Source organism: Neopsephotus bourkii, unplaced genomic scaffold (assembly GCF_033783945.1).
Source record: "Neopsephotus bourkii isolate Nb327-2 ecotype Australia unplaced genomic scaffold, CSIRO-AGI_Nbou_v1 NB_1827, whole genome shotgun sequence".
NCBI lineage: Eukaryota > Metazoa > Chordata > Aves > Psittaciformes > Psittacidae > Neopsephotus > Neopsephotus bourkii.
The window spans coordinates 563,372-588,888 of NW_026902300.1; the positions used below are offsets into that span (position 1 = coordinate 563,372).

At 40.0% G+C, this 25,517-nt stretch overlaps 2 protein-coding genes across 3 annotated transcripts in view; one reads left to right on the plus strand and one right to left on the minus strand.

Annotated features, from left to right (window-relative positions):
• Window positions 1-25,517, minus strand: part of NEUROG2 (neurogenin 2) — a 456,819-nt gene that overhangs the window by 94,729 nt on the left and 336,573 nt on the right. The window lies entirely within an intron of this gene.
• Window positions 1-25,517, plus strand: part of ANK2 (ankyrin 2) — a 372,658-nt gene that overhangs the window by 21,860 nt on the left and 325,281 nt on the right. Inside the window, exon 1 of one of the 2 annotated variants that reach the window (XM_061343845.1) lies at window positions 7,098-7,191. The exons of the other annotated variant lie outside the window; for it this stretch is intronic. The gene's annotated coding sequence lies outside the window, so the exon portion shown is untranslated. Of the gene's footprint in view, window positions 1-7,097; window positions 7,192-25,517 lie in introns of those variants that run through there. 2 annotated transcript variants of the gene reach the window in all.

A 25,517-nucleotide genomic window follows, 5' to 3' on the forward strand; every position in this document is an offset into this window, starting at 1 on the left:
TCGCTGATGACACTAAACTGGGAGGAGTGGCTGACACACCAGAAGGCTGTGTTGCCATTCAGCGAGACCTGGACAGGCTGGAGAGTTGGGCGGGGAGAAATTTGATGAAATTCAACAAGGGCAAGTGTAGAGTTTTGCATCTGGGGAAGAACAACCCCATGTACCAGTACAGGTTGGGGACTGACCTGCTGGAAAGTAGTGAAGGGGAAAGGGACCTGGGGGTCCTGGTGGATAGGAGGATGACCATGAGCCAGCAATGTGCCCTTGTGGCCAAGAAGGCAAATGGCATCCTGGGGTGCATTAGAAAGGGTGTGGTTAGTAGGTCAAGAGAGGTTCTCCTCCCCCTCTATTCTGCCTTGGTTAGGCCGCATCTGGAATATTGCGTCCAGTTCTGGGCCCCTCAGTTCAAGAAGGACAGGGAACTGCTTGAAAGAGTCCAGCGCAGAGCCACAAAGATGATTAAGGGAGTGGAACACCTCCCTTATGAGGAGAGGCTGAAGGAGCTGGGTCTCTTCAGCTTGGAGAAGAGGAGACTGAGGGGTGACCTCATCAGTGTTTACAAATATGTAACGGGTGGGTGTCAGGATGATGGAGCTAGGCTTTTTTCAGTGATATCCAGTGATAGGACAAGGGGCAGTGGGTGTAAACTGGAGCATAGAAGGTTCCACGTTAACATCAGGAAGAACTTCTTTACTGTGAGAGTGACAGAGCACTGGAACAGGTTGCCCAGGGGGGTTGTGGAGTCTCCCACACTGGAGATATTCAAGGCCCGCCTGGACAAGTTCCTGTGTGATGTACTGTAGGTTACCCTGCTCTTGCAGGGGGGTTGGACTAGATGATCTCTTGAGGTCCCTTCCAACCCTTGGGATCCTGTGATTCTGTGATTCTTATTTGGAAGGTAGCACCTTTTGCCGTGCTGCTGTCATGGTTGGGCAGGTGGCAAGTCTGCTGTGTCTGTAAAAGCATCCAAATTCTCCTCCTGTCTTCTTCCTTTTTGGTGCTGCCATAAGGAGGAGGGGGACTTGGGAATGTAGAAAGCATATAATGATCATTGACTTCCTAAATGAGGCTCCTGACGGTACAGGCTGTTAACTTGTTCACCAACATAAGATAGAAAACTAGAACTTGAGGTGCTTTGAGAACTGTTTTGGTGGTACTTTACATGTATCTTGTACAAGTCTGAAAAGTATGAAATTTTTCTTTATAATAAAAAAGAGCCTGGTAAACATTTATTTTTTTTTCCTGAAATTGATGTTTTCTAGCTTTTCTTTGCCCAACCATGTGTGTTAAGAGGTTACTTATAAGCATTGATGAAGGCTATACTCTTTACAGAGGGAGCCATCTGTAAAAACTGCATTTAACTTAATTGCAAAAACAAGAGATTACAATTTTCGTACAGGGAAGCTGGGGAAAGCCCTTTTTAATGGGAATTGAAAGAATCATGGAGGGGACAGAGAAGAAAAACAAAACTGATAGAGAGTGGGAAAGAAGCAGAGGCAAGGCAAAGGAAGGAATCAAAGAGGTTGGAAATGAAAGCAGTACACTTCCAGCTTTGTCCAACAGTTTGCAAATTGCAGCCCAAAGTAACTCTCATACATGAAAGCACAAACATTTAAAATAGGCTGTTCTTTGGTAAAATACCTATATGGAAGTGACAGTTAGTTTGATAATGAACCAATATATGAGAATCTAGGTGGCTGATTTCCTTGAATTATTTTTCACTGGTGGAGAGTATATCATCCCTGGATGAGCTGCAGAATTAAAATGTTGGAGAGAAAGGAATCAACTGTAATTTGCCTGCAGGTTGTGGTATCTGTGAAGCAGCAGGGTATAGTATGGGCTCTTTTTGCTGACATGGCAAGGTTAGCATCCTTGCAGCACATGTGATTCCTAGGGTGGTCTCCTGTCATCAAATGGCACAGCAAATAACTTCTCAATATTGTGTCTCCTCAAGTATTATTTCAGAGTAGAGAAATTTAAGATCTGCGTTTTTCATTCAGTCTTTAAGGTCTGTCCTTTCAATATATACTGGGCATAAAACTTGCAAATTTTGGGGGAAAAGAGCATCAGTATTAGGTTTAGTGGGAAATCTTTATCTTAAGCCTGTCCCAGTATACCTCCAAATGCCAATTAGGAAGTCAGACTGGGGAGGAAGTCATTACTTGCTATCCCTTATTCATTTCCTTAATGTAAATCACACATATTTTCAATCTTTGCTGTTCCTTAATATAGACTTTCTGGCTGGGAATACAGAAGTAAAATAGGTCAGATGCATGAAATGTTTGCTGATACAGAAAGCACTTTCCCAGAGATAGGCAAGCCTGCTTCTGTTTGACTACTTGTCCTTCCTGCCAGCCTCCTGCTTTAATGAACTTTGAACCCATTCAACACAGGCACAGTGCTTCAACTTGGTGTAAATCTTCACTTACAGGGATAGTCTTGGTGCACCTTTAAGAGACACTTGGATGAGTTTGCTCCTGCAGTGCACTGTGTGCCTTCTTACTGCTTAGTTTCAGTCCCCCAAACAATTATAGCCCAAGAGGGGAAAAATCTGAGATTTATTGTGGAGTCTGAGTTTCTGTCTTCCCAAACCAGGAGTTTTCTTTTCAGTGGTATTTAGCAAATTCCCTTTCTCACAGGAACTGTGCCAGAAGATGGCATTGCTGTTCGCAGAGCACTCATCTCCATTGCAACAAGTCATTAGAGGAGTGGAAAAATTTCAGCTTCAAAGTCCGTTAGCCTGAGTCAAGCTGAGAAGAAATGAATTTGCCTTCATACCACACGTCAAGGATGGTTCCATTAAAATATACAATGTGCTGAGGAGGGGTTGTTTTTTGTTTTTTTTTTTTAGATGTTGCTGTTTAACAAAAATCTTGTGTTTAAAAGTACAGATTAATCTTAGGCTGAGGGGGTGCATCTCAATGCTGAGAACGTTTTTGTTTTTCAACCAGAAATAGAAGACACTATAAAATCCTCCTCCTGTTTATACCACCTCCTGCCAGCATCTCATTCTTTGGCTTCGGGATCTGCTCATTTTCCTCAAAACACTTTTTCCTAGCCATCACTTAGCTGCAGAGGAAAAGGTATTCTCTACAAATACTGGCAGTTTGATTTTGCTTTGGTTTATGTGCAAGGGCAAGTAGCACTTGGCATGCTCCACAGGCTTCTGCAGCAAGTTTAATCCCAAAAGATAGTGAGCAGCCCTTGGGGGTAGGTGAAAACCTGAGAACAAGTTGAACTTAATTAGCAGAAAAGTGATTTTTCCATTTTTTTACTTTACAGCAAATTCTGCTATCTCAGAGAGAGAGCACTGTAACTCTCATTTCCATAGACTGCAGGGTGACTTGATATGATAAGACTATAGCTTTTCTTGGAAAAAAAAATAAAATTTAAGTATTGTTGAGTGTTACAGAGTAGATGGAGTCTGTGTGGGTTTGTGTGTTTGTATGTAAGGATTGCAGCATGGTCACCTCCAAGTATGTTAATGGAAGCTATCTGCTGTGGTTCTGGTTTCCAGGGGAGTTGTTTGGTTGGCTTGAAAGCTTCCTGTTCCTGGCTTCGGAAGAGTCTTTCGGTTGGCTCATGCTGGTGGCTGAACTGAGGAACCACCTCCTTCAATTATGTCCCAAACACTAAGCAGAGATGCACAGAAATTTAATTAGGAAGACATAATGCTGTAAACTAACAAATGGCAGAGAATTTCATTTTGCTTATGCTGTAAATGAAGTTAGATTTTCTCACCAGTGAGGCTTTGAGGGCAAGGAAAAGGAAAGTGAACAACAGGTGAGGAAAAATGGAAAGAGCATAGAATAATACTTTCAAGTTACCCTTCCAAGCAAAAAGCATAGCATCCTAGCAAATTAACGTAAGTTGTTACTTTGGCTTCATTTTGTTGATTCTTATCCCTTCAAGCCTGACAGATTTTGGAAGATATATAAGTGACATGCTTTTATTTTTTTTTGCTTTTCCCTCTGGTGAAGGTGACTTTTCTTTTGGGATTTGGTTTGGAGTCAGTGATGGATAGGTTAAGGAGGAAGGGACAGAGCTGGCATCACGAAACAGGTTTTTCTTAGTGGGCCAGGACCCAAATGAGTAGGTAGGTGTTATCTTGATCTTTCTACAGGTGGTGACTCCCCTGTGAAGAGTATGTATCTGCTTCTCGTATAAAACTTGTGATGTATCCCTTCAGCTGTTGCTGTTATCTTCATGAAGTAACCCTAATGAAGAATGGAACTTAAAAACCCAAGCCAACAAACTTGACTCTGAAATACCACCATACCCAAGGCTCTGATGTACAGTCATTCAAAGCTGCTATTTGGGCATGGGCAAGTGCTTCTGGTGGTCTGTGTCTTGCTCTGCCAGGAAGATGAAAGCTGTCCCTCGTTCAGTAGTTTGGGAAATAGCACAGGAAGGGTTCCTGTCAGAGATGGCCTTTAGTAGCGTATTGCTGAAGGAATTATTGCTGCAGAGAAATATTTTCTTTACTTTAATAGTCTGTTATTATGCAGAAGAAAACTCTTATGGTGAGACCCTAGAAGCATTCTCTGGTAGGAGGAAACTCTTCCTTCTGCTGTTTGGTGACAGTTTGTTTTGGCCACTTCTTTTTGTTAGTTACGTTGTAAAGTAAGAAAGGCTTTAACTCCATGACTGGAAAAAACATTCTAAAACTCAGTGGATGTGAGAGTTCTCCTTGAAATGCACCTTTGGGCAGTAATCTGTTGGTTCGGAGGTTTTAACTTGTTACTGAGCTGAGTCAGAAGCTTTCAGCCTCAAAAACACATCCTCTGGCTGGAGCTCAATGGGATGTTCTGTTCTGTCCATGGTGAAGCAGGGCAGGCTGAGGAAGCCTGGACTGCTTACATGTCAGTAAATGAAGTGTGGTAGAGCAGCATTAACTGGTGAAATGCCTTGCTTTCTTCCCCACCCCAAGAGAGGAGAGTTTCATAAGAAAGCTGCTCTGACACCCAGTGGAGCCCACTAAGAATAACTGAAATATTGTTGCTTTCCCCATCTTTTTCAGAGCCCCAATATATGTGTCCAAATACGCATGTACTTATAAAAAGACCCAAACAACCTAAATGGCTATGCTGGACCTGCTCCAGCATTCCTTTTACACTTGGAATTTGCTTCTGTTTAATTCTGAAAGGGGTTAGATTTGAAAGGGGTGCAGCATTATGCTGAACTCTCTATGTACTTAGAGCTTAAAAGCATTATTGATTTAATTTGCTATGAATGAAATGACTTAGATGTGTCTGGAAAATGAGTCGAAGAGGAATAGGGGAAAGACAAATGAATGTTTCATGCTGGATGTTTCAATGCAGCAATTTCCTAGCTTGTTTGATTCCTGGCTCCCTTTGTATTATACTTGGTGCAGGTTTTGTGCTGCAGGTTTCAAAATACTCTGCCTCATCAGGCTGCACGAAGAATACTGCCACTTGCTTTGGTCTTGGAATGAAGTTGTAGATCACTTCAGTCATCTTAAGTCAGTGGTATGGGAGCATAACTCAGTTTAGCAGGTAAGTACAGAAAGAGATCTGTTTATTAAAAAAAACCCACCATAACTATCTTCTTTTATGATTTTAATGGAAGCAGTATGGAGAACTGTTAAATTGTTTCCAGACAGCACTGGCCAGAGCTAATGTATACAGCAACATAGAATAGGTTCTTTCTATTTTTGCATTTCTTTGGACTTCTTGTTTTCTTTAGCCCTTGCTCCAAAATTTTCCGGTTTTAATAGCACATCAAAACCTGTCTTCTGTTACTTCTTGATATGTGGGTTAATGTTTTCTGACCAAAATCATCAAGCCTTATGTGGCTGAAACAATTCAAGCTTCAAGATCCTTGTGCTTGCACTACAAGATTTTGTATGATAGAGCTTTTTTTTCTTGGTTAGAAAACTGCACAGCTGGGGAAAATAGTAGCCTTCCCTGTTAGATCCTACTGTTGCATGAGGAAACCCTAAAATTGTAAGAGCATCCAGCTTTGTCCATTCTATGGTGAAGTTACGATACGTTAGAATAAGCATGAGAGGTGTTAACTGTCATCTTTGAACCTCACCGTAAATGATGGTATTTTCAGAAAACCCTTTAGAATATAAACCCTAGTGTTGCTGGCCTAGAATATTTCCTTCTCTTTCCCAGTGACTACTGCTTCGCTGACCTGTTCTGTTCTCCACTGCAGTGATGTTCTGCCAAGTTATTTTGCACTCAAAAAGGAGGCTTGCATCTGTGCTTGTAGTATGAAGGGTGGGACAGAGTAGCAAATTTATGTTAAAAATCCTCTTGACTGCTCTCTGTGTGGGTGTGAGCATGTGGCCTTCTGAACTGGTAGGAAACCCAGCTATTTATTTAAATGGGACCAGTTAGGACATGAACTGAAGTTGATCTAAATTGTTGTGATGAAATTAGCTTCTGATTTCCTGTATTAAACTTGTTGCTGAAAGCTTTTAAAGTTAATTGGGAAAAAACTTCCAAAGTAACAGGCAGCATGTCATGGAGGGTTAAAAAAAAATTGCTCCTTTAATGAGACATTTATACCAGTGCTGCTTGCTGTCTGTCAGACCTATCCCATGACGTGCCTTTCCTTCTAGTTCTCCCAGCCTTTCCTTTCCTTTTTTTTTTTTGCCTTTGGATGCTACTTACAGTACTGGCTTAGATGTACTTTCTTATTCTGTGACTACAGCTCTATTAACATGCTGATGCTTGAGGTGCAAAGTTAGAGTAAGTCTAAGCCAGTACATTGAGTAGCATACAAAGACTTTGCACATCTAGCATCCTTAATTTAGCAGAGCTGTAGTTACAGAAGTGTATTATAAAGCAGCAGTAAAGCAGACTTGGATGTCTTTTAAACAAAAGCAGCATTGTTTGTCAGCTGCTCTCCTAGCAAAACTGCTTTGAAGCAGCTGCTTTTCTCAGTTCTTCCCGTATCCCAGCCCTAGCACTGCTACTGATGCTAGCAGCTCTGTAATATACATCTCCAGTGACGTTTTAGAGGTCCAGGTTGAGGTTGGGGTGTGGTGTGAGGTGGCTTTGACATCCTGGGAGAGGAAGAGAGAGAGGGAAGGAGGGAGGAGAAAAGGGAGGGAAGGAGGGAGGAGGAAAGGGAGGGCTTCTCTCAGCGCTGGCTGGAGGCAGCGCGGTGTGAAGAGAGACATTAGAAAGCGCTTTGCCGAGAGAGGGGATACAGGAGTGCGTAAGTAACTCGGGGTCCCTTCCCCTTGGAGCGCTTGTGAGGGTGTTCTCTTTGTTGGTATAGCTCTGGTGGGGCTTTATTTCTTCCCATTGGGATTTGTTGACCATGACCCTAGAACTTACACTGTGTGCCCCCCCTCACCCAGTAGAGTCAGGAAGTCTGCCTTCTGGCAAAGCAATAGGTGAGGGGGTTGGGGTATTGGGTAGTAAACCCCTGTTAGAATAGCTAGATGTGGAGATTTCTTTTTCTGTGACGCCCTGTCATGGTGTAGGTTTGGTGGATGCAGGTACTCTTGCTGCATCTTCAGAAGGTCTGTATGAAAGGGGGGCTTGTCTCAGTGGTGCCAAACCCTGCATTTTAACAGTGCTTGGCTAAGAGCAATCATCATGCTGACTGAGGAGATGCAGAGTGAGACTTGCCAATAATTCCTGTACCCTCAGTGAAGAGCCGTCCAGAAGAATTTTCCTTGCAGGTTGATGGGAGGGGGTGGCTGGAGGAGATCACTGGGGTCTCTGATTCCTCTGTTTAAATTAACAAGGGAAGCAAAATGTCCTCAGTTCCTGAGGTTTTATCTTTCCTTTCTTACCAAGGAGCCTGAATAGTAGGTAAGCATGTTAAGTCCCATGCTTCCTATTTAATTTCTGTCGAAATTTAAATAAGCAATGCTAGTTAGCTGATTTGCAGGCTTAGGGCTTCGTCGGCAGAGGCGTACAGATTCTGACAGTGCAGAACCCAGGACTGGAGCAGTAAATACAGCTCCTGGGTGTGACAGCTTTCGAAATACAGATGGGTTTAGCTTTAGCTTTTACTTCCAGTTTCCTATTTGTATGGGGGCGTAGTGGTGGTGGTGGTGGGTGGGGGGTAGGAGAGAAGGAATAAATCCATCTTTTCTAACTTAGTCTCAGTTATTTTAATATCTTTTTCTTTGTGGTAGAACGTTGAAGAGGTAAAACACTTTCCAATAACATGCTTAAACTGTCATGAGTGAATTTACGTGGAGTCATGTCCAGGAAATGCTTCCGTAACCGTTTTCTTCTCTCATTTTTGTGCAAAATGGGCTTGATCTTTGTGGAGGTGTTACTGGAAGTGAAGTGACATGTAGGAAGATGTGTTTATGAATCATGCTGCGTTATTAAGAAGCCTTCCCTATTTCAGATGGCAGGAGGCAGAAGAATATATTAGTAAAGGAAAGCAAGAAAACACATCAAAATAAGCTCTTTCGCCATTCTGTGTTCTATACTCTTTGGTTTTGCATTGTGTAGCATTTGTATTTCCACAGCAATGTGCTTTCAAAAGGGCAGAGCCATGCAAGGGCTGGCACCTGATGGTTTACAGGGTTAAGCCAGTACTAGTCAGGTCAGCTCTGGAATGCTAGGGCTTGATCAGGAAGCTGCAAAGATTGATAAAAAGCACTCCACTGAGCTGGACAGGTTTTTGCATCGGCTCACTTGCTCCCCATCTGAGTAATTAGTGACTCTGGATTCCAGCTGGGTGTCTCGGTAACGATTACTGAACTTGCTTCTAAGCATTTAAAAATAATAATAAAAAAATCTTTTTTTTTTTTCCTTCCTTTCTGTGAAACCCAGTAAAAGCAAAGTATGATTTTTATTGCAAATTTTGCTCACGGCTTTGCCAGATGACTTCATTGGCCTGCAGCAACCTGCTTACCCTACTGAGCTGTGGGTAATTCAGTGGTTCAGATGTTGGTGTCTGAAGTTACACTGATATGGTCAATAAATAATCACTTCCAATGCTGCTTGGGTGTTCCTTCCAACTGTCACTAGACCCCTCCCAGGCCTGCTATGTTTGTAACTCTAAAGAAACAAAAAAAGCCTCTTGTTGCAGAATGCTGGCCTCTCCCTCCCAATGATTTGCTCCGATGCCTGTATGGCTGTGTGGGTTCTGTAATGGGTTTAAACAGACCAAAAGCAGAATCTTCAGTGATCTTCCTGTCTTGCTTTCTGGCAGCTTAAATCAAGGGTGGCTTTGCTGTAACCTGTAGTCATATAAATGCAAGACTGGAGTCACCTTAATCCATTTCAGAAGCAGCGGGAGTGGATCCAGATTCTGACACTTTCTGAATCACCCTTTCATGAAGGTTTTGAATGTAAATCATGACAAGTCCATGACTGGAAGAGAAAAAGGAGACTGGAGGGCCATAATGTTTTTGGGGAATAAATGCCAGCTAAAGTTGCCTAAATTTTTTATTAGTGGATAGCTCTAGTCTAATGCTGTAAACTGTTCTGAAAGCTCTGTATTGGGTCTCTAATTGGTATCACTTAGGCATAGAGCATAAGTAGATATCTCATATAGTAAAAAAGCAGCAGATTTAAGTTAATGCTAATGTGTTTGCAGGCTGAGCCAAAAGCTTTTCAGGGTTATTGGATGGGCTGTTTCCCCAGCATGTTATATCTAAGTGTCTAAAGGAGACAAAAGTTATGGATTGAGTCATTGTACAAATATACATCTGAAAGTCAGATTCTGCTGTTTGTTGCCATCAGTAATTTAGTCATATTAAGCACAGCTGAGAACAGATGGCATCAGGGCAGGAATACTGGGATGGGATTTCTGAGGTCCCAGGCGCCATTCCATGCATCACCACAGATTTCCTGTGTGACCTGGGGGAAGTCATTAAATATTTCGGTAAACCACGGTTGGTGATACTTCTTTTTCACAAAGATTAATGTTACAGCCACAGAAATGTAACATCAGACAAGGCATTTGAAGGGTGTGTTCCTCATACATAACTAGTTTAATAGATGCTTTGTAAACCCGTCCTACAAATGTGCTTCATGCTATAATATGCTTACATGTAACTGCACAGCTAGAGGGGTTAAACTGTAATTTTGGTAATAAATCCTGAATATTGATTTGGGGCAACTGTGAGAAGAGCCTTTGTTGATCATCAATCACTATCTGGTATTTGGAGAGCATTCCAGTTGTTAACTGTGACACTGAGTTTTGTTGTGCCTTAACACTGACAAGCTAATGGAGGCTCTGACAAGAACTTAAATATGTAATTCCTGTGTGTTGAGGATAATGGTATGCAAATGCCTCCTCCTGTGACTGCTGCTATTGCCATCTAAAGTTATTTATGCATTTAAGTCTTGGGAGTTGTAACTCCTGAAAGTTGTTCAGTCCCATTCATTGGGCATGCTTGACCAAGTGGAATGAGTTTGGTTATCTAGAACGGTATAAACTCTGATGTTCAAAGTAATACATATTTTATATATATCTTTATAGAATGATATGTATATATAATTAATAGTTGCATTTTAAGCTTTATAATGTCAGCCTTTCCTTAGAAGAATGAATTGACAGGACTGTATAGATCTGTGGGACATCTGTCTGCTTGGAAGCAAAATATTTGTTTTTCTGTACAACAGCTTGCTCAAGGCTGGTGAATTACACAGAACAGAAAATTCTTAACCTCTGTGGAGCAACTCTTAGTTTAAAGTTAGGCCTCCTAAATGAGTCAAGATGCGCAGCAATTAGTCATAGACTTGAAGATAGTTTTTCTTATCTTTATATCTAACATCTTGTTATAAATGGTATTAAAGTTTTATGATCATACAAACTACTTCCAGTCATGTAAATATGAGTCTGTTGTCTTTCTTTATATCCATTGGTTTTCAGTATGTATTCCCACTTTTGCCCATAAGCTCAGCAGCGTTAGCTGTGTGGCTACTGCAGGGGGAAACCTCATGTAGTTTGAGCTGGAGGTGGGATGAATGTGGGACTGTCTACCCATATGAGTGTCGTGTTCTAGAAATATGATTCCAGCCCAGAGAGAGCCAAGCTGTGATGGCCTCCCTTGGCAGAGCTGACTCCTTGGTGTCTTCACCTCCTGATGTGTATAAACTGTGTCTCTGTCTGCTTCCAGCTGAGTCTATCTATATCCATACCTGGAATGAGTTAAGTTTTAGAAGTTTTCTTTGAAAGAATGTCAGTGACTCATATATTTGGAGCTCACTGTTTTCAGTTGGCTAACTGTGCCATGTTAGCTTCTCAGCACAACACCTGTTCCACTTCAAGAGGCAGCCTTTTGCCTTCCCACCCTCCAGCATCTCCTCTCCATCGCATCTTGAACCTTTGCAGTGAAACTAGAAACTAAAGCTGGCCACTTGGCTGCCTTCTTGTGTGACTTCATTGACCTTCATCTGGGCCCAGAGGTTACGTTTCAGAGACATTCATATAATTTGATTTGTTTTTAGCTTGCAGAAGTCTTTCCTTATTAAACTAGTGGTCTGAAAATGCTTTTCCTGTTATTTTTAAATTTCAGCTTATTTTGGATCATCATCATCCTCTCCCACTCCTCTCCCCTCCCTTCCCTCCCCAAGAAAAGCTTTCACTTTACATTTTTTCCCAACTCTGCAATGTGGTTTGGAGAAAAGAAGCAAATAAGTGTCAAATATATATATTTTATATATATTATATATATATATTTATATATATAAAAATATTTTATATATATATATGGACACATATATGCAACAGAAAATTTGTCTCACCATCTCTTAGGTCACTCTGAAAATTCATTTTGTAAGGGAGCGAATTTCTTAAAACAAGCTACATATATATATATGTGACACTTAATTTTGAACATTTTCTACAAAATTTAGAAGTCTTAACCTTAGTTATCCACATTACTTTTGAATCTAAAGCCATTTTAATGTGTTAAGAAAAGTGTAACATGATGATCCATGAGCTTAATTTTGACCTATGGTATGCTGCTTCAACACATGCTGTTAAAAATAGGTGAGCTCTATTGTGAGTTTTATTTTCTAGCTCAGTACACGCTTGAGGTTGTAGTAGTCCAAGTTCTGAAGCTTTATTGATGGCAGTATATTTTTTTAATTTGATTAAGAAACACCTTCAGTAGGTATCTTCCCATCTGCTATTTGAAGTTCTGGAAAGAGAACCTAAAGCTGTTGGTTCTTGTTTTTTTCTGGGAAAAGGTGTAGGGCAGTGGTGAGATTTTAACACATGCAGATTACTTGAATCAGTTAGGGTTTATGATTTTAATCTACCTAGAGGGAAGCTACAAGATGACCTGCAAAGGAATTCTGCATTTTGTGGCTCATACAGCAAATGCAGGTTTCAGGATGTTTTTGATGTTAAACATGAGACACCTATTTGTAGGAGCTCTGATTTCTGTTTATTTCTTGAATAGAAAGTTGGTGACTACTAGGAATAAGTATCAATTATGAAATATGGATTTGGTAAAGAGTTGGTTTGTAAGCAGAGAAATCCATGTTACGGTTTGAGCTGAAGTAAGCATGGCATTATGGGCTCTTCTCATTTCTTGTCCTTTTCAGAATAGGCAGTGACTTAAAATACAAATTACTTGCAGTTAAAGAGTTCTGCTTTATGTGCCTGTGCTCTGACCTGCAGAGCAGCTGGGCTGATGCCATACCACAGTGTGCTCTGTGGTTCTGATGATCAGAAAGACACAAAGATACAGCTGGTCCAACAGCAGCTTCTGCCTCGTATCAGTGTTGAAATTCTCCTCACTGCATAAAATGCAGCCACTACTGGATGTTCTACATGCCAGAGTAGGTTGTGTGCCTGCAAAGGGATATGTCACTTAGGATGCCTCTCCTCAGCTTTTATAGACATACTGCTTTGATTCAGAGAGGCAGCCAAAATCTTTATAAATACAATTAAATCCATTAATCAAAGTGCTTCTTGCCTTGAGACTTGCTTCAGTAAATCATCTTCAGTGGCTCCCTCTGCTCTTGCATTGAGTGCTCACTGCTCCCAGGTGCTTGCGCTCTTGTTGACTTCCTGTAGTTGGCACATTGTGCTCTTTGCTGTACATTGCTTAAGAAAATAAAACATTTCACTTTTGTCTTTTTCCATTTGTAAAACAGGGTTTGAATGATTGATTGAAAGGGATTGATGGAGTGCATACACTGATGAAACAAAATTATTATGTCCTATGAAACAAATTATTGGTTTAATTTTGAGAAGAGGCTTTTTTTTTTTTTTTTAATAAGCAATGTTCCCATGTGAGTGTTCCATAATAGTATCAGGTAATGGCGTACAAGCACTTAAAAATGTTTCTACTTTTAGTCTTTGAAGTGACTTATGAATAATGTGCAGCTGTGGCTACTGGAATTCCTGTGGCATGGTGTGTGCCACCACAGGAGATGTTTGTCCAAGGGATATGAAAATATCCTGTCTCTTCTACTGTGATTTCTACACAGCTCTGTGCCTAGAGGGATTATATTGAGTGATCCTCTCCTAAATTATCCCCAAGTCTCCCTGCTGTTAGCCTGGTGTGCTGTGGGTACCAGGGCTGAGGGGTGTCAGCAGTGAAGGAGTGCAATGCAGGAATGACTTTCAAGATCTTCCTCCCATCCCTTGCCTCTTTTTGTCATTCGAAGACAATGGTGGTTGAATAGCAAATAAAAATGGTTTTGAATATATTTAGCCTGCTGTTTGTGGGATGGTTTTTCCTGTTTATTTGGGTTTTCATGCCCAAAGTGGGTGACCTTTACTGGTGCCCAGGTTAAGTTGTAGATTCACTTAGACCTGGCAGAGGAGAGCATGAATTTCAAGTATAGCATACATACATAGGCACACCAGTTTGAGCTGGATTTTAGCTTTTAACGATCTGATTCTTAAGACTTTCCCTGATTCTTTATTACCTGGTTTTAGACAGTTAGTAATGTTGTTAATTGCCAGTTTCTAAGAGTTGTGTGAAATGTTTCGTTCTCTGACAAGATCTCAGCATTGTCCAAGCATTATCTTGTGAATTCTTATGAATGGGGGTAAAACCCACCAAAATGTTTATTATGTTGTGACTTTTCCCCACTTCTTGTGTATGACTTTAGAGTGAGAGGTGCATCTTATACTTGCTTAATTGCTAATAATTTTTAACCTGTATTTGGTGCTTGAATGGCTGTAGATCAAATGACTGCAATCATGTTACTGAAACCACTTGAATAAAACCTGTTGCATCACCAACTAACTCAAGCTATTATTTTGGCTGTAAAAAAAGAGGCTAAAACAGTGAAGAGATGATATTTATGTGAGGCCCTGTCTGAAGGAAGAGGAATATGTGTGGAATTGGTGCAGGAGTTTCCAGGGCATTAGATTAGTAGCTGCAGCACCTATCTGCTCTGATGGTGCTCAGAACATGTTAGACTAAATGCATTTTCTTGAAAATCTACCATTTTCAGTAGCTGTCTGGATTCAAAAGGAAGATTACAAAGTCCAAGATAAGCTAGACTTGATGAAAGGCAGGGAAAAATATCTCAGCCATGGTTCTCCTGACCTCCATTTATTTTATGGAAGCAAAACTTAATAAGTCTGTGTGTAGTTGCTGTCTCAAGGGTTTTAGTATCTGCTCAGTCTTCTGATTGTCATACTTGTCCTGTACCTTCATTGCTGCAGCCTAAGCAAAAGGAAGAATGGCTGCAAATGTTGAGGCTATGTGGTGCATACCCATCAAAGACTTATTTTTTTTAATTATGTGGCGAACAGCCTCTGGCAGCATATGGGTTTCACTGTTTTTTCCAGTTGGCTAAAGCTGAAGTTTTGTTTTTGGAGGGCTTTTTCACAGCAGAAGGGGAAAAATACATTTTGACAATTTAATTTTACGATCCTATGGGGAAAAAAGATGACACAGAAACATGTAAAACTGTGAAGAATTATATACTTGTAAGCTGGCTAGGTCGTAAGTGACTTGCATTCTTTTGCTACTTGTACAATGGTAAGCAGAGAGAGGGAATGGATAACAAACCTGTTCTGTGATAACTCAGCACTAAATAACAAGATAAAGTAAACCCAAGTTTGGAAACCTTGAAATTATGAGAACTAACCTAAGCTTGATGGCAAAGGCAAGTGCTTGGGATTTTATTTATTGTTATCCCTTAAGGAGTTGAACTACATTGTCTCCACCTATTTCTCAATACTGAGAAATATATTTACATATGTGTATATATATGTGTATATACACATGTATTTATATATAAAGATATTTTGTGTGTGTATATATATATTTGGAGCTGCGAGATGCTAAGGTAATGCATTTTTTTCTTGTCTCCCTTTTTCCTTTATGTCCTGTTTGTAAAGTCTGCCAACAGACTTTATGTACAACACAGTTCATACTTTTTATTGCTATAAAGGGAATATTATTAAATGGATCTGGAATTGCCTTTCTCTTACACCATCAGAAGTGTTCATGAATACTACTCTCATATGACCTACTTTTTGAGAATCATTGCAGTATTGTATGTACCCTGTACAATCTGTGAGATGTATCCAAATATAACTTGTGTTATATAGAAAGTTACTCAATATTTATAAGAAATACACTTGTGGCAACTCCCCATTTTGAGGAAATGAAGGAGAGAGACGATGAACATAGTATGCAGTGATATAATGGTATCAGTCCATCTTCTGAGACTGTGTTATGTTGTGAGTGTTACATGTGAATCAGTGCACTATCTTCTTTGTCACCTTGGCTTATCTTCTTATTATTGCTACCTGCCTACTCAGCAGGAGCATTCGATGTTGATGTTAGGATGGCTTCTAAATGTAGTGAAGTGAAGCTCATCTCAGCTGTTTTATGACTAGAAGAGACTTTAAATACAAGGAAGGCTTTATTTCATTCAATATTCCTTCATCTATGAGAAGGATATGCAGAATTTTGAGGTTTTTGTGAAATAATCTGACCTTTGCAATATAAATTAATATATAGATATGCTCCAAACTATTTGGAGTATAACTGTTCAAGATATATCAGAAGATTGTGGTCACTTGGGCAGAGAATACTCAAATGAAACCTCAAAGAACTTGGAGCGTATTACAGTTCAGGTCTTTGCGGAAAAGAGCAAAGACCTATTGGAAAATGATTTTAAATTGTTTATGATGAAAATGAAGATTACTTCTGTAAAAACTGAATCTCATATTCAAATTAAGTTGCTGTCTGGATTTGGTCATTCCATGGACTTGATGTCTAATGCAAGCAGTACCAAGTAGAAGGGAAGTGAGATAGTCAAAAGTTTTTTTCTTTCTTTCACTTTAGTTGATACTAATTAATAAAAACAAAAAATGGCAAAACAGTATTGGTCCTTGTGTGTGATCAACAGCATTTGCTTTTGCTGATTGAATTACTGGCAAATACAGTGATTCCTTAGGATTTCATAGCATTTAGTTATCTATATCCTGGTATTTGAGATCCACATTAATGTAGTTCTAACGGACACGTTGGTGATCACCACTATGGCACAACATATTCATATTCAAGTGTGCTGGTTTTAACCATGCTTTTCATTTTTTGAAAAGTTCCTTTTTTTTCCATGTTTATCTTCTGCCCCTTGCACTTGGGTGCTTTTTGTTTGGTTTTTTGATCCATTTTATGCTGACAAATTATGAGTATATCCTTAAATATAAGAGAATCTTTAGCCTTCCTTGAGAGCAAAGAAGATGCAAGCCATCTATATTCTGCATTAATTAAGATATTTCAGCTACTGCTTACATAGTTTTCACTGAAGCAAGGAAATAACTAAAAGCTTCCAAACTTCAGGGTTTCCTAAAACTTGATGCAAAGCTTTTGTCACTGTTCAACAAAGCCATAACAGGGGAAAGGTGGTTTGACATTTTTATTTCTGAGCTGGTCATGCTTAAACTCATCAGACTGGTCCATTCTATAGTCTCTGTTGTGATTTAGTGTCTTTAAGGTAGGTTGACAAGATCTGCTTTAAACTATGAGCCATAGGTAGGTGAAGTATCAAGAGCGGAACTTAAATTGAATAAAAGGAAGAAATCCTAATGGCCCTGTCCTGATTGAGAAAGACTGATAACATTAGTATGCTGACTCCCAAAGCTTTGTGAGAAGGGGCAATATTTGCAAGGCATTTTGAACATCAGTAGTTGACTTTATAAACATGCAAAGCTCCTGTTAGAACTTGAACTGGCTTTTTTGGGCTATTTTAGTCTTTCTAGTTGACTGTTAGAATCTATAGCATGTAAAGTCTTCAAACATGGCTTTAAGTAGCTACAACTATAATAACATGTCATATATTTGGGCCTTGTGAAATAACTTTAATACTTTCCAGGAGCAAGTAATCACAGGTGATAACTAGTTAAGTGATAACCTTGATGTTTCAGAAATGCAGACCAACATTTGATTTTTTGAAATAAAAATGTGTTGGATCCTTAATAATACCTACTATTTTAATTTAAACTTTTAAAGGTTCTGTTCTCTGTCTCTCCATATACCTGCTGCTAGCACATATAAATACTTAGAATGCTCTATGACAATATGAAAGATTGTTTTAAATGAAATATTTGAAAATCTGGATTTTCTCAAGGTCCAGGTCTATTTATATGTAAAGAAACAACACTGGCTGCATGAAGTGTTTTAACATCAGGCAAAATATTTGCACCTGCCTTACCTTACTGTCTCAGCCATTTATGGACCCAACTTCCTTAAATCATTATTACTCTGTTGCATCTCAGCCGGTTCAAAAGACCTTTAAAAATATATATATATATGGGGGGAGAGGGTTAAGAAAGATCTTCCTGTCTGAACTTATCAGACCAAATATACAGTTAAGAAATTTGACTGTGGTTTGCTTCTGTTGTGCAGAGGAAAGATGTTAAAAAGGAAGGAGAAACAGTAGTTAAATGTTGTAGTTTATGCAAAAGTGAGATAGTTGATTTTAAATTTTATTGTGCTTCTTTGCAAAAGTTAAAATACTATATGGGGAAGGTCCTTTTTCTGTGGGCAGAAAACAAAGGACAATTGTTGCTTCTTCAGAAAACAAACCAAAGCTCACTTCTGCTTTGAAAAACCTTTCCACTGCACATCAGAACTAATGTTGTTCATTTATTACTCTAAATTTACAACTCTCAAACTGGTAAAGTCTTTCTTAGAATAATGAAGTATTCAAAATTACATAAGAGATCCAGAAACGCAATTTCTCTTAATTCGAATGGGAGCTGTGTGGCCTCCATAATCACTTAAGTAGCTTTGAAAAACTTTATTTCTAATGTATGATTTCTCTGCAGTAGTCAATATGTATAGTCTGCTTTGTAGAAGATAAAAAAATTCCTTTATATTGTACTGGGAGCATATGAGAGACTGTAGAGCTGCCATTTTGCATGTAACAACAGAAGGGTTGTCAAAAAGGACCTTATTCTTTAAAATGATCATGAAATATCTAAAAATGTCCATGAATATTTAAGGTGATGTGACTTTTTGACACATTTTAAGAAGTATGAAATAATTAAGTGGTTGTAAGAACAAGAATATTGTTAACGCAGTTGTACTAATATCTCTTAAATTTGATTAGACTTTTGGTTTAATTTGGCGAAAATGCGAAAATTCTTAAACCCTCAATTTCTGTAACCTGCTATTAGGACACTAATATGAGATGCTAATCTCCTTGGTAGCATGAAAATTCCTTTTTGGGTCCATGACTGGTTGAGCATTAACCAATGTGCATAATGTCAGGGCTCTTGATTTGAATCAAGACCAGTATTTGAGCAGAGCATAGGGATACCAGGGCAGTTCTGTCTTTTGGTGGAGAGGCTATGGGACATGATCCTACCTAAACCCAAATGTTGGAAATTTTAGTGGTTGCTGGACAATAAGCTTGTCATCTTTTCCCAGGCAATTCTGGGGACTGGGTTGGTGAGAGAATAATCTGCTTTTCTTTAAGAGCTGATATTCTAATGGCTATGTGTGACTTGGCAGCATAGAGGACTGTTGTGGTTTAACCCCAGCCAGACAGCTTTTCACTCACTCCCCCCCACTTCTTGCCCTCCCCCTATTCCCGGAGGGACGGAGAGGAGAATCAAAAAGAATGCAACTCCCATGGGCTGAGATAAGAACAGTTTAGTAACTAAGGTATAACACGAATCACTACTGCTACCACCAATAATAATAATGATAAAGGAAATAGCAAGCGAAGAGAATACAAAACCTCATCACCAGGCAACCGATAATTCGCCCCCCCCAGCCTGATCAAGCACCGACTGATACCTCCTCCAACCCTGCAGTCTACCCTAGCCCCTTCCGGGTAACTCCCATTTACACCCTGAGCATGACGTGCTGTGGTATGGAATACCTCTTTGGTCAGTTTGGGTCAGGTGTCCTGTCTCTGCTTCCTCCCACTTCCCTCCTCCCTGGCAGAGCATGAGGCTCACAGAGTCCTTGGCCAAACCAAAACATCATTGTTACCAGCTCTGTTCCCAGCCCGAAAGTCAAAACACAGCACTGCACCAGCTACCAAGAAAGAGAAAAAAATGACTGCTACTGCTAAACCCAGGACAAGGACTAAAACCTTTATTTAGGCAATATCATTTTGATTTTTCTCTTGGAGAGCCTAGGACTTCTGACCACGTTTGAATTTCATTTGTGCGTCTCAATGCAGTTTGTGCATAAGCCATTCATGTGGCTTTTGTGTCCCTCCCTATGTCACTTGCATCAAGTGATGCTCTGAAATACACCCTACCTTTGCTCCTTGGTTGCCGCCTTTGCTTTCAGTCTCCCTTCACATCATGTTCTTCTGAGATTCCCCAGGGACCTGCCCCAGGATTTTAGCTGCCCTTCTGAAGAGGCTTCTGGAATTCTCGTGGCAAGTCTGCAAAACCTGAACTGCTTGCAAATATTTAAATTACTGATGGAAGAAAAATAAAATGCATCTTGTATGCTGAGGAGAAACATTACTGTACTAAGTGTTACCTTACCAGTATTACTCCTGCTCTTGTGGCTTCTCCCATCCCATGTCTCAGGTCCTGTGATGGCATGTTGTGTGGTTAGAGGGCAGCCTACTGCATTTTTTTGGTATTTATGCCAATTGATTGAAGATTATAAAACGTGTAAGAAATTCAGCCCTAGTTTCTGTCCCCACTAGGCTGATTGTTATCGTCTTCTATAAAAAAACCCTCACATTTAGAAGCATGAAAGTTTATTATTAATGTAAGAACTTTATACATTTTATCAAGTTAAGAAAAAAAGTAGAGATTTACCAATGAATATTGGTTTATACTGCAGCAAAAGTCAAATCTATTGTTCAAATACCAGTTCAGCCAAGTGAGCCACGAAAGTCAGTATTTTTATAAAATGGTTTGTTTTCATATTCTGTATTTGTTATGTAAAAATTGACAGCACTGATTTTACTGACCAGTTATTTTCTGTTCTTTAAAATGAAGATTTAATAAATTGCTTTAATATTCAAATATAGCATAACATTTTAACTTCTAGAACATGAGTGCAAAACAACAGCAAAATTGTTTTAAGGCTTTCTTATACTGTGTGTTGCTTGAGCATAAAGTTATTACTGCAAGTGTAAAAATCAATTAAATGGGAAATGATGTTGCAATGACTTCGGATTGAAGACCAATGAATTGTATTATAATTATCACCATTTGCTAATTATCCTAAATAAACACAGTGGTTTGCATACTCTGCTCATGATCAAAGACTGTTGCTTAACTAGAGCAGTACAACCAGAAACAGTGATGCAGGATGGGATGCTTCTGTTGACACGAGAATGCTTATTAAACCATGGTGCATGGGGTCATCTGCTTCAGCAGGCAATGCAAAGCAGTGGGAAATACTCCACTGATGTTAGTGGGAAGAGGATCAGCCCCTCAGGCTGGTGCTACTGCTCTTGTGGTTCACCTGTCGTGCAGCTGAAAAGAGACACACACATGGCACTGTACAAGCAACACCACAGCAAGTTTTTTCCTTGGATGCAAATAAAGCATGGTTATGTAGTCACACAGGAATGCGGGCATCACATCTCCACATGTTAGAAATTAATTTACAAAGTAGAAGATTGTAGGTGCCTTTCTGCCTGTTGAGGATAAATTAAAGGGCAAGGTGGTTCTGAAGCAGTTCTCACATTTTTTCTAGAATTCAATTTCCCTATTTTGAATAAACCTATAAAAGTTGCTGAGCCTGTGGCGTGTTAAACATGAGCACCATTTTGGTGGGCCTGGTTTTAGAAGCTGGATGGTCTCCAGGTGCAGTGAGGTTCCAAACACTGAAATGCAGTATGAAATGTCTGCCAGTCAAGGCAGGTAGCTACAAAAGTGAGCTAAGTCCCTAGTGAACTTCACGCTCGTCAACTCCTGTAACTGTTGATAGTAGTCCTGGATTAAGGAATAGATTAAGCCTAGGTGGATATTGGTGCCTGCAGGCCGTCAAGTTAGCAAAAGGTTGTACATACTATGTAATAAACACACTGTCCTGCTTCCAGGGTGACCCTTGGAGGTAAGGGGTATCTCCTGAGTGGATCACAATATCCCATATCTCTCCCTGACTTTGCAGACCTTCAGGATGTGCTGCACCTTCCCAAAGGCTGTGTGTTGTTCCAGGAGCCCTCTAATTAGTGGAAAGAAGCAAATGGGAGGTTCCTTTAGCGCAGTGGGAGTGGATGTTAAAACACTTCGTGCAGGGCTGAGCTTCAATTCAGTCCTCTAGGCAGCTTTCAATACAGTAATGTCTAAACCAGGGCTGTGTTGTGCCAAAGAACCAGCACATGCAAAATAAAACTCAGAGGCTTCTGCTGCTGACCTTTGGCAGGCAGTTCATTAAACCTTCCGGAGATTTAAACTGTAGCATTAAAATGATGCTACAGGGTATCATCGTCAGTGTCCACTGCCTTGCTAACTAAAAACATTTAGTTTCCTGTTCTTTCAGTGATTCATATTTAAAACTCATAATCGTCACATGAGATTAGATAATCTTCACCTAGAACATTCTCTAATTTGGGTGCCTTGTTTTTCAAACTGTGTCTTGCAGCCTAATTTTGAGATGTTCTTTCCCCCTCCTCTTCCCCCCCCATTCTGTAGCAGGTCCAAACCACTATTTGACTTTCTAATTATTTTTTTTTCTTTTGTTTCTTTTGTTTGCTTTGTGGTCTCTGGCATTAGCTACAAGCAGTACATGTTTTGTCATGAACTCTAAGGATTTATTTATTTATTTATTTAATTGTCCCAAAAGAATATTTTGGAGGATTGTCTCTGCAATTTGGGGACTTCCATCTATTCTGATTAACTTTTGCAGCTTTATTGCTGTGTATGACCAGGTATCAGGCAATTCTCATCCTGGAAACAGAGACGTGTAGCAGTAGATCAAGCACCAAAGGTATCTTCCTCTGTCTTAGTAATATTTGAAAGAGTGACTTGGAGGTTCACTTTATGTTGTCAAAATCCTGACAGTGGTGCTGTTAGCTGGCAGGAACATCCTGCTGATCACTTAAGAACAGTTATTTTTCTACTTTGATTGTAATGAAGATATTATCTTACATGCATTTTCATCTCCTCTTGATTCCCCCTTGTGCACTCCCAAAGATACACTCCTGCTCCCTGCCCAGGCTCTCAGAGTGATAAATCCAGCTTTTGTTCTCCCAAATTCTTTCAGCCTGGCATTGACAACACTAATTGCCTCATCTGATTAAGTCTACTTCACTGCCATGCAACATGACAAATGCTTTTGGTTCAAGATGAATGGTAAATCTTTTGCAAGCAGGAAAACCAGTTGTCAGCTGTCACTGTTGTGACACCAAACATGCATTTGTGCTAGAACAAGTAGACAAAAAAGCCTATGAGGCATACAGCAGATCAAATGGAAAACCCACTTAGGGCACAGCCAGTTCTGTTAAGGCCTCTGTGTTTTTATCAAGACATGTTTAACAACAGAGACTGTTGAACAGAACATGTCAGCAATCCTTAATGTGGAAAAACGCTATCTTTTTGCTCACAATAAAGCCAAGAAATTGCAATAATTACATGATATGGTATCATTTTCGAGATGGGAGGTTTTGGAATCTTAATTTGGTTTGCTTACAAATACAGCTTTTGACATAATTTAAAGAAAAAAATTACAAGTGTTTAAAAAACAAAGAGAAAAGCTGTTTTGAGGAGCTCTGGAGGAAGCTATTTGGCTGCAGAGTGGTGGCTGTGCTTCAGAAATTAAGATACCAGGGTGAATGGGGCTGAAAGTGATACCTGGGTGTGTTTGGCATGAGCCTGGTTATCAAGTTATCCATGTGCAAATGCACACAGATGTTTTTAAGGTAATAGATTTACCTAAGCATATATATTTTTCTGGTTAATGCAAAATATTTCTCCAGTGTAGCTAGTGCTTAGTCACACGTTATACTGCTGAAGTTCTGCTGTGGTTGTTAGTGGCACTGTTGTCAAATCAAAGGGCTCCGGCAATGTTTCTTGGTGTTTCAGGACTTGACCACATTTTTCCAGGTCCTACCAACACCTGCCCTCCACCCTGCTGAAGAACAGCAACAACAGGAAGCTGGTTGTTGCAGGACAAATCAGGATATTTCTGAGTTAGGTTTCGCTGTGTGTGCAAGTTCTCCACTGTATTCCTTGTTTTCTTTGAATAGATTAAAAAGGGAGAAAATACTAGTATTTTTTGTTTTCTTAAATAACTTGCCTGTGAACAGGCAGCTTTAGAATTAGAGCTTGTTTTTAACTCTTTTACTGGAATATTACAGGTCAGCTTCAGTTCAGTGCTGAATTTCAGTCAGTCCCAAAACAGATGAGATTCAGCTGGGCATCTTATCCTTCATGCAGAAAGTCCATGCATGGTACAATGCATGCTGATGTTTCCTTGTAGGTCTGGTCTTCTTGGTAGTAATTAAATCACTTTTAAATTAAATACAAGCAAAGCCCAAATAGGTCAACTTCCAGTAGAAGTGTCTGGCTTAAAACCAAAGCAAACAGAAAATAATTCCCATGGTGCATGTTTTCCACTGGATTTCAGATTTGGAGATTTCATATCTGGAAGCCAGGGAGGGGGAGCAGTACCATCCTTGAGTTATAACCATCACTCCCACATATAGGGCCAGAAATGATCTGTGTAAATTGCTGTGCTAACCACTTGGCACCATCAGATAATGGGCATGGCTGCCTTGTCATTTACAGGCAGACCTTGCTTGCTCCTTCCATTTCCCAAGCTGCCTGGCCCCCAGCCAGCTTGGACCTGCAGGCATAATGCACAAGCTAATACAATAAGCTCATGCAATAATAATACAAGAGGTTTAAACTGAAACACGAGAAGTTCAGGTCAGATATAAGGAAGACATTCTTAACTGTGAGGGTGGTGAGGCACTGGCACAGGTTGCCCAAAGAAGTGGTGAGTGCTCTATCCCTGGCAGTGCTCAAGGCCAGGTTGGACAGAGCCTTGGGTAACATAGTTTATTGTGAGGCATCCCTGCCCATGGCAGGGGGTTGGAACTGGATGATCTTAAGGTCATTTCCAACCTGAACCATTGTATGATTCACTATGAACTATTATATGATTCAACTATGATTCTAAGTGCTTCAGAGAGTGTGGGGGAACCTGATGAGGCTGCAGGGCTCTTGGGGCAGAGTTTGTTCCACAGGCATCAAGGCCAGGGGAGGCGGGCAGTGAGTGGCGATGTCTGGCACTGCGACAGCTACCAGGCAGCCTGCCTGGTGGGTAACGGGGGCTCCTTATTCTAGAAGGCCAAATGCAGGAGGAAACCATGTGGCCTTTGCTCAAGCAGAATGTTCTACTTCTGTTTGAAGAGATAGTTTCCCGATTTATTTTTTTTAATAAAAGTTTATTTTGGATATTGAAGGAGGTGTGTTACTGCTTGCTCACCTGTTCCTTCTATTTTGCCCCTATTCTTCCTCCTCATCTCCAGCTTAAGAAAACATTTTGTCCTTTTTATGCTCTAGGACGAGTACAAAATGAAAGAAGTGGCCAAGTTTTAATCTGAAGTTCTTGCCCCTCTTTTGTTTTTTTTTCCTTTTCTCATTATTGAAGCAAATAAAAGTTCTTAGTGTTCTTTGGGGACCTCTTGTTTTTTCTAAGTTACACAATAGAAATTATTTATTAAAAGATACTGAAAGAAAAATGGCTGTGATGGTGAAAAATAGGAGTTTTAATCTCTGTTTCTGCCCAGTGGCACTTCCCCAGACTGTAAGGAAACTTTCCTTCATAAGGCTTTTTGTACTGTACAAGGAAATGTTGACCTGAAGGTCAACAAGTGGCTTAATCCTCAAACTGTGTTGTGTGGAGCCACCCTGATGGGTATATTTTTATAATCTGCTGATGGTTTAGCAACCAGCAAGAGGAGTGAAATACCAATGCCTGTCATCTCAGGAACACTAAAAGTCCTCTTTGGTCTTTATTATAGTAAGGACATACCTTAAAGACTGCCATTCCTTCCTCCTCAACTAGAGAGCTTTATGACCCTTCTTTCAGTATATTTTATATTACAGCTGTTCAGGCATTGTTAGAGCTACCAGCTTTGGGGGAATCACAGGACTGAAATAAAAGTCTTTTCTGATCTTGCCCTCTTTGCTTG